Raw genomic sequence first — 18,471 nt, 5'->3', positions numbered from 1 at the left:
ACTGTATTTTGAACTTGTGATTAAACCAGTGTTGATAACACTGTTGAAAACACCGGTGTTTTGCACATTGATGAGAAGTGCTTGCACAGCATCACGCTTTTTTTTTTTTTCTTTACTCTGCCCCCCTCAGAGAGTAGGGATGATGTGCCAGAAGCTGGGAGGTGGCATAGCTGGGACAGCTGACCCGAACTGACCCAGGGGATATTCCATACCACATGACACTGTTCAGCAATAAAAGCTCAAGGAAAGAAGGAGGAACATTTGTGCTAATGCTTCTCATCTTCCCATGTAACCATCACCCATGCAGAAGCCCTTCTTTCCAAGCAGCAATTAAACATCTACCTACCAGTGACAAATAGCAAATAAATTCCTTTATTTTGCTCTGCTTGCACAAATGGCTTTTCTTCACTTATTAAACTTGATTAAAAAGGTAAAGAACTTAAAGAACCATGAGATTTCAGCTTTTACCTTTTTGATCCTCTCCCCATCCCACTGTGGGGGCAGTGAGCAAGTGACTGGGTGGATTCTTAGCTGTTAACCACTGTGAACCCACCCACGTGGCTGCACTCAAACACAAGTATTTTCACAATTACACTCCATATGGTTTGTTTTACTTTGTCCCCAAAGTTTATTATTGAATAAAGGAGACAGATTGTGACATTTGTTTCATTTAATCTAATATACTCATCACAGTTTAAAGGGCATGGATGAAGATACAATATATAATCTGAAAGCATTAGATAAATATCTCAAGAAAATAATAAAACATTAAGACCACCTACTCACAGCTACTTAGTAAATAGTCAACACTGTAAAGTCATCACACCCAGTGGATGATATACAGCAATTAAGTTAGATGTTGAAAATAATCTAGTGCAGGTAATATAAAAACTCCAAAGAGTTTACAGCTTTATTCACTATGAAATCTTTTGAATTTAACACAGTTCATTCTAAAGACCTCATATTTATGAGGAACTTAAGGCAAATAAATGTAGGTACATGAAAAATTACAAAACTGCAGCTAAGATTGCGAAGCTGTGATCTAAACTTTACCTCTGTGTACAATGAATACTGTAGAAAATAGTAAAAATAATTACTAATATGAAAAAGAGCTCATTTTGCCAGTTTTCTTTGCAACAGAAGACTGAAGTTCTGGGAAACAATGACACTTAGTTACATATCCACACAAGATTACTTTATGACATGAAAGCAAATGAAAATAATATGGATTTCTGATAGCTTAGAAGCAAGGACACTGAAATTTTTAAGAGTATTCTAGTCCTAGATATCCTAGTTAAACAATCTGCTTATCATCCTTTTTTTTCTCTTATTCCTTTAGTCCCAAAAGACACAACTTCCTTTCTGAATGTTACCTTGGCATGAAAATCACATATGTATACCAGAATGTATAACACTAACTGCAGATCACATACAGAAAATACAGTGCTCATACTACACATATGCAATAAATGCTCACACAAACTCAGTGCTATAAAAGTAGACAATAATGAAATGCCTTTAAAATCTTTTAAATAACCCCCTTAAGACTAATGTCTTGTAAAATAGTGGATTTGAATATTTTTTTAAAACCATTTCTGGCAAACTATGAAATTTGATTCATAGAGTAATACAGATTGGGAAGCTCTCTGAAGATCGCAGAGTTTAAACTGTTTACAGTTTGGTGAGGCTCTCTGCTTGAGTTTTGAGTATCTTCAAACATGAAGCTTGCACAGCCTCTCTGTATAACCAGTTCTATTGGGTAACCATGCTCAGTATAAAGTATTTTTCCCAATATTAGTTTGGATTTACCCTGTTACAACTTGGATTTGATGCCTTGTCCTGTCACTGTACACTTACCAAAAGAGTTGAGTTTCATCTTCCTTTAGTATCAGATCATCAGATAATTTAGGACAGCAGTAACACCTTCACTTGGCCTTCTTCTCTTCAGGCTAAACAAACCCAGCTCTCAGCCTTTCCCTGCATCCTGATGGTCTTTCTCTGGACTCACTCCAATATATTTCTTGTACTAGGGAGCCCAGAGCTGAACACAATACTCCAAATGCAGTTTTACAATAGCCAAATAGAGGGGAATAATCACTTCCCTCAACCTGCTCTCTATGCCCTTGCTACTACAGCCTAATACGTAAGCTGGTACCTTTACTGAGAAGGCACACCACATGTTCAACCTATCTACTGGAACACCAGGACCATTTTCTCCAAAGTTTCAGGTCTCCACAGACTGCACTCTTCTAGTTTGATTCTTGTAAATAAATTGATCTTCATAGTGGATGTTTCTATGAATATGTGGGCTGCAACAATCTCTCACACCTGAGCACTTCATGTCGTCACTCATCTTCACAGCATATCAAGCTTAGTTCTGTTTATTGCTCTACTGTTGCATGAAATGAAAGCACAAAAGGCCAGCTGAACCTTTCAATCATCCAGGGAAGAACCAGGATTTTCAACCAAGGATGAGACAGTGCTGGCAGAAAGCCAGGTAACCATGTACCACCTCATAAATCCTTGATTTATCTGATATGCAGCTGTGGAAGATTGCTATGGGTCAGCTGTAGAATGCTGTAATGTTATATCAACCTGAGAAACTTGGTATCATCACCATACAGTCAGAAGATAAAATTAGCAGCATTTTTTGTTGTTTGGTAAAACAAAACAAAACAAAACAAACAAACAAGAAAAGTGATAACACCAAAAAAAAAAAAAAAAAAAAAAAGAACATTCTGCCATTTACTTCCTTTTCTAATTCTTCCTGTTCTTTGGCATGTGATGCACAGAAAGTGATATTCCATTTAGCTTAAAAAATATCACCTTCTTTCATGGTACTAAATATCTAGACAACAAATAAAGTGAGGTTACTCTGTAGACAGAAGAGTTGGAAGAAGTAGATGGCTACAAGTAGAAGAGCTGACTAGAAGTAGATGCAAAATCTGTTTTATGTACTTTGTACTGCTTAGCTAAATACAGATATCCTCATATCTGCAGGCAGAATTCATAATGATTTATTAATATACTGGAAATATTATTTTAGAAATTAAATAAAAGCCACAGAGCTTAATATTGTAATTTGCTGATGTTGCTAGATGGTAATGTATATTGATCATATTAGCCTGGTACCATAAATGAACGTCTAGTTCTCCACTTCTTTACATCTTGTGTGTTCCCATACACCTATGAAGAATGAGAGTGAAACACTACCATTTTGATAGTATTCCTTATTCTCTTTACAGAGAGAAATCTGTCAAATATCTCAAGGAGAGTTCACTGAAATCATGATCTATTCATTCTTGCCATTAGTCTTGAAACTGATTTTTAGTACTTCAAAGAAATACTAAGAAGACGACTACAAAGAAGATAGAACTTCTTTGACCAGAATTGAATTTCTGTGAAGATTTAGTAAAATGATCCCAAGACAGCATTTACCAAGAATAATCTATGGAGCATGTCAACTATTCAAATTCAGCAGAATGGTCACATGGTGCTGACTCCCAGTTCATACCTCTCCTCTTTCAATAATGCATTTAAAAAGGGAAAAAAAATGTTACTTCCTGAATTGCCATTTTATATGTTAAGTATAAATTCTGTGTTTACATTAAAGATTCACAAACAGGACGGCAGACAATCCCGGCATTAAACACTCTGAAATACATTACAGAATAGGGATATAACATAAGGATATGAGAAGACAAACATTCCAGAAGAAAATTCAACAATATGCACATAGCATTTTTACAAATACACTATACCTATTTCATAGTAGAGCAACTATTTAAAGTCTGTTTCAAAATCTGCTTTAGCTAACATGTTCCTACAAGTAATCACACTTCAGGGAAGTTAAATACTAATAATCTGTGTGTCTTTCTTGTTACTTTCACCTTCTATTAACTTGCTTATCTACTTCAGAACACTATAAATACATATTTCTATTCCAACAGGCAAGGAAAGTTAATGAGATTACAGTAATGGTTAAGGCAGTCATTTATAGGTGTTGATTTAATAAAAAGAATCCATTTTAGTAACTGCAGAACTGAAAAGATAATGCAAAACATTTATTTGTGCAGTACTGCCAGCTTGGCTCAAATAGCAGTGCTTATGCAGGAAGGTACAGACTTTGGAAAACCATTCACAGCCTGATTAGTGTAACAGCAGAACAAGAATAAAAGAAACCAAAGGGAAGAATTGAAAAGAATAATGGTGCAGCACCTGAAATGTGGCACACCAGACTGCTAAAAATTCACACAGAACTCTGTGTCAGAAACAGCACAAGGAATAACAAAAGTAGTATAGTTCTTTGGACTGACTTGTTAAGAATTTGCAGTTAGAGGAATCTCCCCAATAATCATACCTGCAAAACTGAGGAAATGCAACTGGAAGTAGTGCCTTCTGTCAGTTCTTAGTCTGTACATATTTGTAGGTGCAAAAGTCTCTTGGAAATCTAATCCCACTTCTTAAGGGGGAAATCTCAAAGATGACAAACCCTTGTCTGACTTGCTGCTCTGAACTTGAGATTTTCTTCTGGAAATAAGTGAAATATAGACCTATGATAGGAAAAAAAAAAAGTCAATTTTAGTTGAACCTGAAATTCAGATATTAATGTATTAGAAACACTGTATTAGAAACACTGTCACAAAGCTCATTCATGGCTTTGATTTTGTTTTGTTGGCTTTTTTTTTTTCCTGGTTGATCAAGCAACTCTTAAAACAGAGACATTTGTGAAAAAGTGAAATGTTTGCCTCATGGAGGCAGCACTGGAAAGCAATCAAACTAGAGTTTCGCAACTGCTGATCATTAGTGCAAGCATTTTTTTTTTATTCTTTACTGTAAAATTCCCATAACCAAGGTATAAGTCATATCAGCCAGAAGGGGTTGACAACTTGCTTAAACAGCTGGACTACCATAAATCCTCCACATAGTAGTGCTTCCATCATTAATTACTCCTGACCTTAAAATGCATTCTAGTTTGACTGTGAACATTGAGCTATATGCAAAAAAGTATTACATAACCCCCTAGGATCCTGCCTGCTTTAACTCCACAGTTATGTAATGTTTCAGGAAAACTAACCTGGAGTGGCATAAGAACACTGTAACCTTTTGTAGACATTTCCACAGCTACCCATTTGAACCTCCCTTTAAAAGGCTGCATTCTTACATGGTGCAGCAGAATATAATTGAAGAAAAAGTACATGAAAATAACATATCACACCATGGTTCCCTGATATTAAGCTATGTTGGAGTGCAAAACAATACACTGCAGAACAGTTGTGGAAATCTATTTAATTAGTGTCTCTATCATACGTACACAGTTGCAGAATACCATTTTCACCCCAGCTGCTCTGTGAGTGGGACATACATCATACCTGACACAGTTTAAAGAATTAATATGGTATACAAGATTAACTATTAAACCAACCCTTGAAAGTTTAAGAACAAATATATGCCACTGTTGTGCAGTTTATTTGACTGAATACCTTCTACTGATTTATTTTGTGTCCAGCTTCTTATTGTGTACAAAGAGCCCTCTCTACTCTTACTACAAGATATAAAGATGGTTTCTAGATAAGCATATTTTAAAAGTTCAGATCACCTTTACACCCATTAATTCTGGTATTGTTAACAGAGATTTTATATTCTCACTACAGACTACTACAGATTTTGCTCACATTTAGGATATAGCTTGATTATGCTGCACTGAGAGTTTTCTAAGAATGAACTGTCCTTCCCATAGACCTACAGGATTTGACCAATGGAAATATGATACAGGGAAGTCATGCACCCTCAAATACTTTTTGTTCCTTTAAGCACTAAAGATAAGTGTTTCTTCAGATACTAAATTAGTGGGTACTGAGTAAAAACTGAACATGTCTTCCCTATCTTGGTAACTTGGAGTGTTCAGAGGCAAGAGGATCCCTGAAGAATGGCAGCATCTCTACACTGTCCTCTCCTGTGCTGCCAGCTTTTCTGGCTTCTTGCTTACAGCAGGAGTAATGACTCCATAAGAGCCAAGATATTCTGCTATCAGCTAGTGCACCTCAGTTCTCCTTTAGCTGCTGGACAATGATAGCTGAGAGCTGGTTTATGGAATAATATACTGTCCAAGTCCTCCTGTAAGAACCTTGCTTGTGATCCTTCTTGGTTTATAGTTTCATTAATCTACAGCAAATCAATTCCATAGTAACCCATTAGTCAGTCCTGCATTTAGAAGATGCAAAAGTCCCCATATCTAGAGGCTGGCAATAAGAAATACACTCCACAAGCTTTAAATTATGATTTCCATAGGCTCCAGTCAAATAGGTATGTATTTGACGTTTTAAGGTCAAGTTTTGATCTGCAGTCCCCAGTCTAAAGTGCTACCCAAACAACCCTCCATGAAAAAAAAATAAATGTGATTTTCTTCTCTTAATTAATTCTTAACACAATTAAGCTATTAAAATGCTTTATATCCTTCCACATTCTTCTGGCATACCATGTAACTACTGCAATGTACATTCAGTTCAGAAAAGTAAAATTGCTTGTAGTACTTTCAGGGGTATAACTGGAATATTATAAATACTTCATTAAAAAGCTGTTAATCACATAAAAAGTATTCAGAGGAATGTACTTTGTCCATATCTTGCAGATTCATACATATTAATTGTTCAGCTTCTCCTTCCTGAAATAATATCAGCTAAAAGGTGCAGTTAATCCTTGGGCAGCACCCTCAAAGAGAGAGGTGAAGATAATTCACTTACAAACAGTGTTTCTAAAACTAGTCCCAGTGAGGCTTCTTTGTCTGTTGAGAGGCTATCAGAAAATGTATTACTAATTTTAATTTGCTAAACTCCCCTTACACAAAATACATTTAAGCCATTCATGGATGACACAATTCATCAAGTTAACTTATTCATATTGAGAGAACTTCTTAATTACTTACACAATAATTGATTTAAAACTGATTTTTTTTTTTTTTAATCACAAATTAATCATCCTTTTCAATTATTTCTTCCTCTACTCAGTGGGACTGCTTATCTTCAAGATTTTACTCCTGGTAGTAAAATATGACTGCTCAGTGATGTCCACTGAATAGTCAATTCAGAACGACATTTCTGCTAATGGTACAGCTGCTGCCTCTACACTTTCAGCCTTCAAAATGGTTACAAGAATCAAACTGAACTAAGACTAAGTAGTGAAGTCTAAATTTGTGTCGTCTCTGATGACTAATCAGTATTCAAGTGCTAAGCTTGTATTTAAACCCTATAATGTATTTCTTCCCTATAAACACTGACAAATACTTCAACAGTCAGAAGTTTTATGTTTCAATGATCCAAATGCATTTGTAAGGATACTTCATGTAGCAAGCAACGGAGATATTTTTAGATTTTTGTCATCTTGTTAGATTCTTTTCTTATTCCCCAGAGGTAGTCATTCAGAAACCGCAGGATTAATACAGAAGAAAGTGGTCAGAGGCTACAATCCACTTGGGAACTTTTTAAATGAATTTAAGGAAGGCAAACCAGGCAAGCCAGAGGGGTCTGCAACTCATCAATGACTTATCAAGCTTTCATGTTGCAGTAGTTCTTGCTATTTTAGCTAGGCATTATGTCCAAACTTAGGAGAGAGCTATTTGGGGATTTACAGCAAGCAGACCAGACGCTGGTCTTTTTGTCTTCATATTTTAATTTGCATCAGAGGTTGAAAAAATATCTTCTCTTTCCAAGATGATTGGAAAAATAGGTGATCAAAATACTACAGACTGATGAGATATTCTCTTAATTAGAAAGAAGATTATAGCACGCTGCATACTTGGTTTTTAAGTGAGATGGAATTAAGTCTAACACTTAACCTTGTGGTCTTAAGAAGAGGTCAACATTGATAAAAAGGAAAGTGACAAAATATCAACAGTCATTTTTCTCAGCATCACAATAACACAAAAAAGGTCTCCATTTTTGTCTGCATGTCACCTGGTATCTCCTGAGCACGGCTGCTCACCAGGGACACAGAAGGCTGCCAAGTCTGCAGTCAGCTGGAGGACATAACTGGGAGTCAGTACTGAGGCCATACCCTGACAGGGCAGGCAGAAATCCTGCTCTATGCATTAGGCTCCATTAATAAAGGATTCTTTTTAATGCATAGAAAGGAACAAATTCACCTCACCTCACAGGTTTACTTCCTTTCCTGCAATGCACTGAAGAAAGAGCCAGGCTTTGTGCCCATTTCCCCAGCCATGCTTGCCTGCCTGCACCTGCCCAGCCCGCTACCTCTGGTGCTCACCACCTGCTGCATAACCCAGAGGATGTCTTCAACTGCAGAGAATCACATTCAAAACAGAAGAATGACAAATACTAAATTCCCATGGATAAAGATCAACCAAAGACGCAAAATTAACCCAAGTCTATACAGACTTGGAAACAAGGATCTCTGAATAAAGTTCTCCCACAGCTATGAGACAGAGCAACCTGAAAGAACTGCGCACTCGTAGAATTTGCTTTACTGATAAGCATGTTCCTGCTTTGTAGCCCACCGATGACATGGTAAGGAGGAGCTCGTAGCTTACCACCAGGGCACTTGGATTGCAGGTTCCAGCCCAATATACTCTTGTTGATAAAGTAAGAGTCCTCTGGTAATTCAAGCTCAGCACTGAACCCTACCCAGCATGATTTAAGGCAGACTGCCTGTCTAATTAGCGCGGGCAAAGTGGGATCTGGCAGACCTGCTGGGGAAAAGGAGTTCCTGGAAACAATTCTCTACTCATGAAGCCGAGGTTAGGGCCTCTCGCTACAGCAGCTAGTTTCCCATTTTAATTGCACACACTTCACCATAACATTTGCTCCAAATTACAATAATTTTTTTGAGACAAATAAGATCTCAGTTATTTAATAGCCAAGACCAGGCAGCCTGTGCTTTAAATATGAAACAAGTTTCAGGTAATGCATATTCATCCTAATATAAGAACAAAGGTGCATAATAACAAACTCGTAAGCACTCATTATTGCTTATTTCCTCCTGTAATCACCTAAGTGCAGCCTACAAACATCTAACATAAAATTTGGTAGCATTTTATACTCACTTTGCATTCATTTTTGTCTGGAAATAATGTTAATCTAAATATTCTGATTTTCTATCACCAAAATTAAATATCTTGGTTTAAGAAACATCTTCCAAACATATATACTGTTCTTTTCTGAGAAAACTATACAGTAATTTAACTTCCAGATGTCTCAAAATACTTACTACTTCCAATGAGACAAACTGTTAGACCAAGCACTGAAAATATAAAAATTGTTGTTCTATGTTCACAATTAACCAAATAAAGAAGGGTGCCTGGTGTTGGCTGTAACCTGGTAACAAAGTTACTACAACTCCTTTAACTACCCCAAAAAGAAGTTTTGTTCAACTTAAAAGGAAGCACAGGCATCTCAAAATAAAAATGCTGTGCATCCCTACATAGAAACATGTCAACAAGAAGCAGAGCTCTAGTGCAGAGCAGATGGCAGCACGGCATGCACAGCTAGCAGAACTCTTCATCAGACAGGCCAGAGAGTATGCTGATCGCAGACACATTAACACCTGTCCATGAATATCATGCCTATTGTCCCCAGAAACAACTACACAAAAGCAAACAAAAAACAATAATTAAGACACTACATTTCACCAGCAACGTTATAACCATGTAACTTAACATAGATGTTTTGACAAGACTAATGGGCTCAAAGTAAGCTACAATATAGCCTTCATAGAAGTTTCAGCTTGAACATCCTTTACATACATATTACTTCAGACTATATGTTCCCTTAAGAATTAACACAAGCTATTGAATTAAAAATGTGGAAAAAAAAATAATGTTTTTCATTTTAACTGAGGCTTAAATGTAGATGTTTAATTAGATGTTAAATTCTTTACATCTATAATAACTACAGATTACTTTCCCTTGAATTCTAGCAGGCTGTGATCTTGTACTCTGAATATCCAGTTATGACAACAAATGCACCCTAGGTACTATGGATATGGCTAGACTATTAATTAAAATGCATGAAGAAAAATACAGAAGAAGTCAATGCCTTTTGTAAAAGCAGAATATTCTGGAATTTGTTTTAAAGGATGATCTTTTCTATTATCTCTGTGCCTACTATGATGGAGAGCTTCAAATTTTAATAAATTCTTCGTGTTCCAAGGAAAAGATGAGCTACAAGAAACTTTTCCCCTTTAGAGGGTAGTGTGTAGCACTTGCCATGATCAGGATTTTCAAAAGAAAGTGCCTTTCCAGTTCTCCTTTATGGCCAGCTACGCATGAGAACCTGTAACATATAGAATATGAAAAACTAACTGCATCATTAAGAAAACTAAATCATAACTGCTTTACAATAAGATAACCTATTAGGTTTCTACTTCCTGGACAAATTAGAACAGAAGTGCAGTATCCTCATGAACCAAAGCCAGACAGACCACAAGCCACAAAAACTTGGCAATATCCATTTAAAACTAGGATTAAGCATTGCTAGCAGAGAAAGGGTGACATAAGCTGTCATTATGTTTTGATTATCCCAAATAAAATAAGTAAGTAATTGAGTAATTAATGGAAATTTGTTTCTTTGTGCAACCATTCCTGACATCATCTCAAATTTTCAGGGCAATGTAATTTAATCATCTGGGAAATTACTTGCACTGCCATGTATGGTCTCACAGAGAAGGCTGCAGTACTGTCTGGTAAGACAAAAGTGAGAAGCTGTAATAGGATTTCTCCCTTCCGCCTGACAGCTACACTTCAGTTCAAGGTCCATAACTAAAATAACTATACAAGGCTCAGCTGTGCTCATCATGGCTTTAATTTTACATCAGGATAATTCCATGCTCACTTAAATGGAAGTCTTCCTACTTTGCACCACCTAGGACCACACAATAATTGTGGAACTGTACTTTTGTTTACAGCCTTAAAGAAGGATCAGCTTAACAGAATAATTAGAATGTTATTTTAACAATTAATATTAAATCCAAGTATGTAAAGTACAAATAATAATCCCAATTTGGTTGACTGACACAATTTACATACATGTATACATAGTTTATTTTCTTTATGACACCCTAGCTTCTAAATATGCTCAAATTCTGATTCATAAAATGATTATATTAATCTCAGTGAAAGGAAAGCTATCTGAACCCTAAACCATTTTGTCTTTCTACATAATAAAAACATTTTTACCTGTTACTTTGGGTCCAAATTTTTAATCAGTTTAATAACTTCCAAGTCCCCTTTATATCATACATTCCTACTGCACATTTTCTTTCTAAATAGCTAATTCAGTTCTTGCAACTGAATAGGAAACATCCCAAAATAAGGAAGGGATTCCAATCACTCAATCAGAGAAATAAAAGCTGAAAGTCTCTATCTGTCACCTAGTTCATTTCTTTGCCCTTCAGCAGCATACAGTAGTGAACTTTCTCCAGCATCCCACTTATAAATATCTAATAGGTACTTTCTCCATTAGTAGCTCCATGTTTTAAATGCATTCAATTTAGCCTAAAATATTTGTGAAGTCTTCAAAATTGATTATGTACTGTCCTATCTGAACATGCACACACACATCCTAACCAAAGCCTGCAGGAAGCTTCACAACCAAAAGGGAGTGGGAAATAAATAAATGATTAGAACACACAGTAAAAGCTTAAAATGAAGAGAAGTAAAACAGATACAAAATGTTAATAGCTCTGCTTTTGCAATGAGACAGTGCATACAAAGGCAAACTATACAGACAGAAATTATAGACAGAAACTATAAAGACAGAAATTGCCTGTGTGTATCTGCACCACCACTCAGAATCAGAGAATTTAAATACCATGACAAGGGCACAGTACCAATATACTACTGGCTGTAGATGCTGACTGAAGACACCGACAACCATTCCAGGTTATATGTTCCCCATAGCAGGAGAAGAGGAAATTAATGGCACAGTCATAATTCTTGCCTCTCCCCTGTTTTCCTCACATAAATCCTCCCATTCAAAACAAGCAGCTGGATGCTACCCTCCTAGCTTAGAGGAGCTGCAAGACTTCAGAAAAGCTCAGCACCTTTAGCAGCCTGTATGGAAATAGGGACAACACGGGGGCAAATTTTGCATAAGCAGCAGTAGAGAAGACAGTACAGTCACTTCTCTTGCATAAAAGCCTATACTTGGAACAAAGACTGAAGGAGAGAAACAAACAAACAAAGAACACACACACCATAAACCTTCCACCACAATTTTACAGACCAAAATAGTATGCCTTATTGCAAGGACGTTATGTCAGACCTTAACAGCATGTGACACACAAACAACAAAATCTGAGGAAGGCTGATGTCAGCCACTGATGCAAAACAGACCCTCTATTTCTGCGCGCAGGCTGGTCATGGACACAGACTTCATACCTGCAGTGCAAATTTGACATTGGTTTTGCATTGTTGACCTTCCCACAAAGCGCACTGGAAATCTACAGATACAAAGCACCATACGGATGATTTATAATTTATTTAGTATCATAATCATAGCAGCAATAGTCATAACTGATTCACCTCGATGTGACTGGAAAATCAGTCCTTTTAAGTTCCATTGTAAAACAAAAGGGGAAGGAACCTTATATGGAACAGAAGGAATATAAGGTAGGGACGGTTAAATAGCATTTTTAAGTTACAGTCACCAGTGTAAGTGACCAGATTCTTCAAATATGAATGGGGAAAAAAAAAAAAGAATCTATGTAGGGTAAGAAATAACCAGACTGATGAACAGTACTTCTTTCTCTTTCTACTTGAATACAGCAAGTCCTCCTGCTCTCTTGATAAATCCCCCTACCAACAAAGCCACTGATGGATTCATGAAGGGTATATAAATTAGTTAATTGGGGAATTTACAAAAATTGCAAGAGGTGATTCCAAAAAACAGTTACTACTCCTACTCACGAGCACTCTGCCCACCTCCCATAATAAAATGGTTTGTTGAAAGAAATAAAATTGATTTAAGTGAATAAATGTTTATCAATACCTTGTATCCTTGAACCAGGCTGCACCCAGTACTGCACAAATTTCTTCCTGAAACTTGACCATTTATCTCAGTCTCAGAGGATAATTAAATATTAAAGAAGGGAAAAAAAAAAAAAAGTGAAAAGGAAAATAAGCTTTAGTGCTCTGGATCTGAGACGTTTGCTGTTAATACTTAACAGCAAGGTGTTATACACACAAGAAAGTAGGACTGACAACAAGGATAGAGAAAATAAGAGTTTGAAGTCCCTAACTTAAAAACCATCTCTCACATTCATGACTTTTTACTTCAGTCTCATCCAGAACAGCTGCTGCTCCTCTTATGACAGTGTAACACCTAACTGCATTTTTCTGCATTTTCAAATATTTGTTCATCATTTGATTTGAATTAATAACTCTACTGCCAGCCTTCTTCATTCATAATTCACCCCTACTGACAAGACTGGAGAGAGAGAGAGAAAGAAGGTTAAAAAAAAAAAAAAAAGGAAAAAAGGAAAAAAGGTCAGAGACTTACTAGTGGCTTGGACATTCAGCTGAAATACAGAAAAGCCAGGCTTGAGATGCAGGTCCTACAGTTCTTTCATTATTTGCAAAGACAGCTCTAACAGGAAAAAGTTCCTGGTCAACCAAGATATTTCTCATAATCTAGCTATGGCAACTCCTTATACATCTTGGTTATTCTCATAAATCCAACTATTACCATGAATAATTTTCTCCTCTGCTTACAATGTTCAAAGTCTAATCCACAACTTAAAAAAGACTTCTGAACGGTAGCTACAGCAATGCTGCTTATTTACCCTTGCTTTGGCTTACATGGGTCCAGATTTCACCCCAAAACTGCAATTTGCACTTTCTTTGTTTACATTTAGTAACTGTTACCAGTGCAACTACATTATTCAACAACACCATAGCAAGGTCTTAAAATATAGCCTTAGACTTATCCTGAAATCGTATTTCCCAACATGCCTTCTTAAGAAAAGGTGCTCAGCTCCATCTGCTGCTAGATTTAGATTATTTCTCCTAACAGGCTCAAGGCTGCACAATAGAAAGGGATTTATTTTTCTTCAATTCTTTAAACATCTTATACACATGCAAAAGGCAATAGTACAAACTATGCAGATAGCTAGGTAGATAACTATCAAAGTGGAAACCATACATCTTCCCCACATATTCATTAACACTTGATTACCACTTCTCATTACTGACCTTAGCAGTGGCACTTCCCATCCTGGAAGACCTATCTTCAACTCAGAAGTAATTTGTTGTACTTTTTCCTTGTTTGCTATGATAATTATAAACACAGAAGCCAAAGTGCACCAAAGCTAAACTGTCTTACAAGATTCAATTAACCGTTTCAAATAGCTATTAAAAGTCACTGGAGGTGAGGGGGAAGCTAGTCTACTAAATATTAATATGTTAATTCTGACCCTGTAATAGTATGAAAATCCACCCACTAATTACATTGCTGGAAGTTATGGATCACTTCAGAGGTGGGCATTTTGCACTAGATGAGAACTATATTTTGTTAATACAGGAATGTATTCATTTAAAGAAAGTATTTTAAAATTATTAATTTAGAAGTTCCAAAATATATATTCGTGATTGTTTCTTCCTTTAGTATGCATTGTTTGGACTAGTGAAATATTTCTAGCAAACAGCCAGAACAGTAAAGAGATGCGTAAATGCTAGTAAAATATAATATAAGCATTTACACTTATAACATTCAGCATTAGACTTTTTTAAAAAAAGTTTTGCAATTTAAATAAAATATACACTTATGTAAAAAAGATTTTAATCACCTGCCTAGGGTGGCTTGTGTAACTAATATAAGACTTTTTTGTGCCACTGAAGGAACAGTAATCAACATAAATAAATCAACAAGGCCTTTAAAAAAAACTTTACATGCTATTCCTTTTTCACAGGCCTGATTATATTTTTACATGTCTGCTTCCTTTTATCTTTATGAAGCAGAAATGGATTCACACTGGAATAATTCAAAATAGAGCAGAAACTGTGTACCTGGAGGCAGAGCTCTCCATGTACTTGTGTTTTGTTCATCTAAGCTCAAGAACAAAGTGCTTTGTACTACGGTAGTTTAGTGGAAAAATTAAATATTCTGAAACACTTTGGCTGTCAGTCGCCCACCTTTAACTGTTTTAACTTCTCCCTGAGCTTGTCATCAGAGAAGACACTGATTTTTCTGGCACACTCTCCTCATGAACAAGATAAATTGAGGCATCTACACTGAGAGGGCAAATTCAGAAACAAAACATTTTTTCCCGCTCATATGCTTTTTTTTTTCCATTAATCAATCTAGGATAAATCTATTTTCCCAAAATAGGAGGGTTTTTGTTGTTAATGTTTGTTTCTCGTTTTGTTTTTGTTTTTCAAATAACTGCATGGTTTGCAAACACCTTTCCAAAGGTCCTTTGCTGCCCTCATGTGTTTCTCAGGAAAAAAACAACTCAATGTCTCTGCACAGAAAAAGAAAGCTTTTCTGACCTAGACAACAGCTTCTTCTGTTACAAACAATACATGGTCGATGGAAATAAAAACTGAAAAATAACTAAAAGTTTATTGAATTCTAAAAAAGTCAACTGATTTACAAGAATGAAATGATTATATATTAAAAATAAGAAAATATCTTCATTTTAAGGTAATCATACTTTACTCATCCTTTATCGTATTTAACTTCTCTCCTGTTCCATTATATCATCCTATGCAAAATAAAATCATGTGACTGTTACAGTGGTAAACCTTCCTGTATTCTTATGACCACTATATCCAAAGCGATGGTTCACAAATCAAGCTTTCTTTTGACATTCCTTGTGAGCCTCCACCCTGCACTCCTCCCAAGGGCCTCTCCCAAGATAAAGACCCAGACAAAAGTGTCCATCTGGTACTGCAACCCAACAGACTCCATTAGTAGATGCCCAAACTCAGTTTTGCACTCAGAATTTGGCTACTGAGGTTCAGGCTCTCGTTAAAAGGGTTTCACCATGCACTTCCCACATTGCTATCTTTGTCTTATCCAGTTCCTATGCTCATTATGTCAGCACAAATTTATAATAAGTTACTACAATATCTCTTATGCCAGTCCTGGGTTTGCAGTGATAAAACATATCAAGAGCACTCAGTAACAGCTGTTTTGTTAAGATACTCTTTCATACCCTGGATATAAAGCATAAGTAGTGCTCATGCATCAAAGCTTGCAACAGTTCAGCTGAACCTCAACAGCAGCCTGATGGGAGGGGGAAGGCAAAGCTGGATCATGATTAGCTACAGGTTTATTCAGCCCTGGACATGAGCTATGTGGTGGGATCAGATCAGAGTTTTACTTATACTGCCAGGAGGTTCCTGAACTGCCATGATTGTTTTATAATTAATCGATCTACCAATGTATGTGTTCCTTAAACTGTTTCAACTTCTCAGTAATGGTGATATGTTAACTTCTCTCTTTACTACAAAAGTACGTAGAACTCCAGGCTACAGAGCAGAATAAGGATATTTTTTTTCTTTTTAAATACAAGTGCTCCTTTATCAGCGTGGTAGACTGGAAAGAACTGTTGTCCTCTCACGAATGTAGTGGTTTTTGTTCTCACTTCCCCTGACAGATAATTCTTTTAAAGTAGTCCCATTCCAGGAAAAATAAATAAATAAATAAATAAATAAATAATGCTGTTTAGTTGCTCAATTTAAGCTAGCAAACACAGCATCTAAAGGAGGTGCTATTCAAGCCCTGCACTGATTTTGGTTCACCCATAAAAATCTTAGTTAGGTTGGCAGAACAAGATGGAATAAAGCAAATAAAAATAAACTAAAAATCAAATAGAAAATGTGATCTGAAAACTTTCCTGTTATCCCAATTTTGTCATTCTTAGTCCTGCTTTGGAAAACCACAGTGATATTCACAAAAGCTTTTGAAGTACCTTTCAGTAGTTTGTGATGTCCAAGAAAACACAGCCAACATCAAAATACTTCTACCCTTCTCATCACAAAAAACAGAAAAGTCCATTTTATGAGAGGGGGGAGGACATTAATATTATTATGCAATGTGGAGGACTCCATACTGCTTCTGATAAAAGCTATTTACATTTTAAATTTAAAATTTTCCAGTCACACATGGTGAGGTGCCAGACATCAGTAAAGCACTCATACTGATGAAGTCACACGGCATCTCCTCAAATAGGAGTTAAAATTTTAATGAGGAACACTTTAAAATAATTTTAAAAATAATAATAATGATAAATACAATCTCAGAAGCCAACAAACCTAGGTATCTCAGGTACTTGAGCCATGACTGACAGGACAGGGAATGGTACAGCTGCATTGCCTCAGAGACCTCGAGCTGGGCTGTAGGCCCTCCCCAACCAACCCTGCATCCAGCTCCACACGCTAGAGCTGTTAGCTTGAAACTGTTAGCATTTTTGTGTTTTGCTTGCCAAGATTGTATATATCTACCCATCTAGAAATTAAATATTTAGGCATCTTATGTTTCATACACTATAATTTTTCTTTCAAATTTGTGTTACCAAGTAAAATGCTACACGCTACAAAAAATAGGTATTGGTGCAATGCTCTACAGAGTGCACACTGACACAAAGTTTGGTGTTATACAACATAGTTGTGACAGCAACATTTCCCGCTCTGTAACTTAAACTTTCAGCATTTAGTAAACTCAGAGCTGCACGTTTTGCTGCTGCTACCACAGGACAGGGCATGTATGTTTTCATGTTGTTGTAGCAAGATGGCGGGAGAAAAAGTAACTGAAAAATAATACATTATGTTTAAACACAGAACTACTCTATTTACAAACATTAAATATGTAAAGCATTTAACAATGGAAATAAACAAAATAGAATTTTGTTAATTTACACCAGCATAACAAAAAGCTTTAGATGCCAAACACTAACCTGCTTTCTTAAGTATCAGCACTTGAATAGTCTCTAAAGAAGCAGAGCAGCTGGCATGAGCACATGCAGTTACTTTTTTTCAATGTTTTTCTTCTACTGTAACACACGTACAGGATATCAAAGGCTGTGGAGATTGACTTTGTAATACATTGTAACTCTTCACACCCCAATGAAGCCTTCCCATGCTAAAGGCCACAAACTAAGCTGCCTCAAGGAAGTAGCTACTCCTCCTTCCTAATAAGAGTCCAGTTTGCACGTATCAACTCATTTTCCTCTCAGGGAAAGTTTTCTACTGATTTTCTACCTCATAGTTAACTGAATGCGCAGCTCCTCTTTTCCCCTAGTTTTTGTCCCTGAAGCCTGCAGCTGTTGTTTCACACGCCGGCACAGCCTGCCTGCTGCACAGCACGGCTCTCATCCAGCCTCACACTCATCTCCCACACCCCCAAAACACGAGTTTTTTTCCAGGAGCTGGAAAACCCCTGGTGTAAAGGACCCGAGCCAGTACCCCCGAAAGCAGCGCCAGCCCAGGACCACCTCAAGCAGCACGCCCTGCCCCTT

The 18,471-nt window shown here is 36.6% G+C and overlaps 1 long non-coding RNA gene across 1 annotated transcript in view; it reads right to left on the bottom strand.

Annotated features, from left to right (window-relative positions):
• Nucleotides 1-18,468, bottom strand: part of LOC137856099 (uncharacterized) — a 272,780-nt gene extending 254,312 nt beyond the window's left edge. The window contains exons 1-2 of the long non-coding RNA XR_011096196.1: nucleotides 17,911-18,468; nucleotides 4,361-4,553 (exon numbers count right to left, since the gene is read on the bottom strand). This is a non-coding gene — a long non-coding RNA (uncharacterized lncRNA). The remainder of the gene's footprint in view (nucleotides 1-4,360; nucleotides 4,554-17,910) is intronic.
• Nucleotides 18,469-18,471: the final 3 nt, after the last annotated feature.

This window comes from Anas acuta, chromosome 4, assembly GCF_963932015.1.
Source record: "Anas acuta chromosome 4, bAnaAcu1.1, whole genome shotgun sequence".
Lineage (NCBI taxonomy): Eukaryota > Metazoa > Chordata > Aves > Anseriformes > Anatidae > Anas > Anas acuta.
The sequence above is the reverse complement of the archived record's forward strand: the minus strand, read 5'-3'. Positions and strand labels throughout refer to the sequence as shown.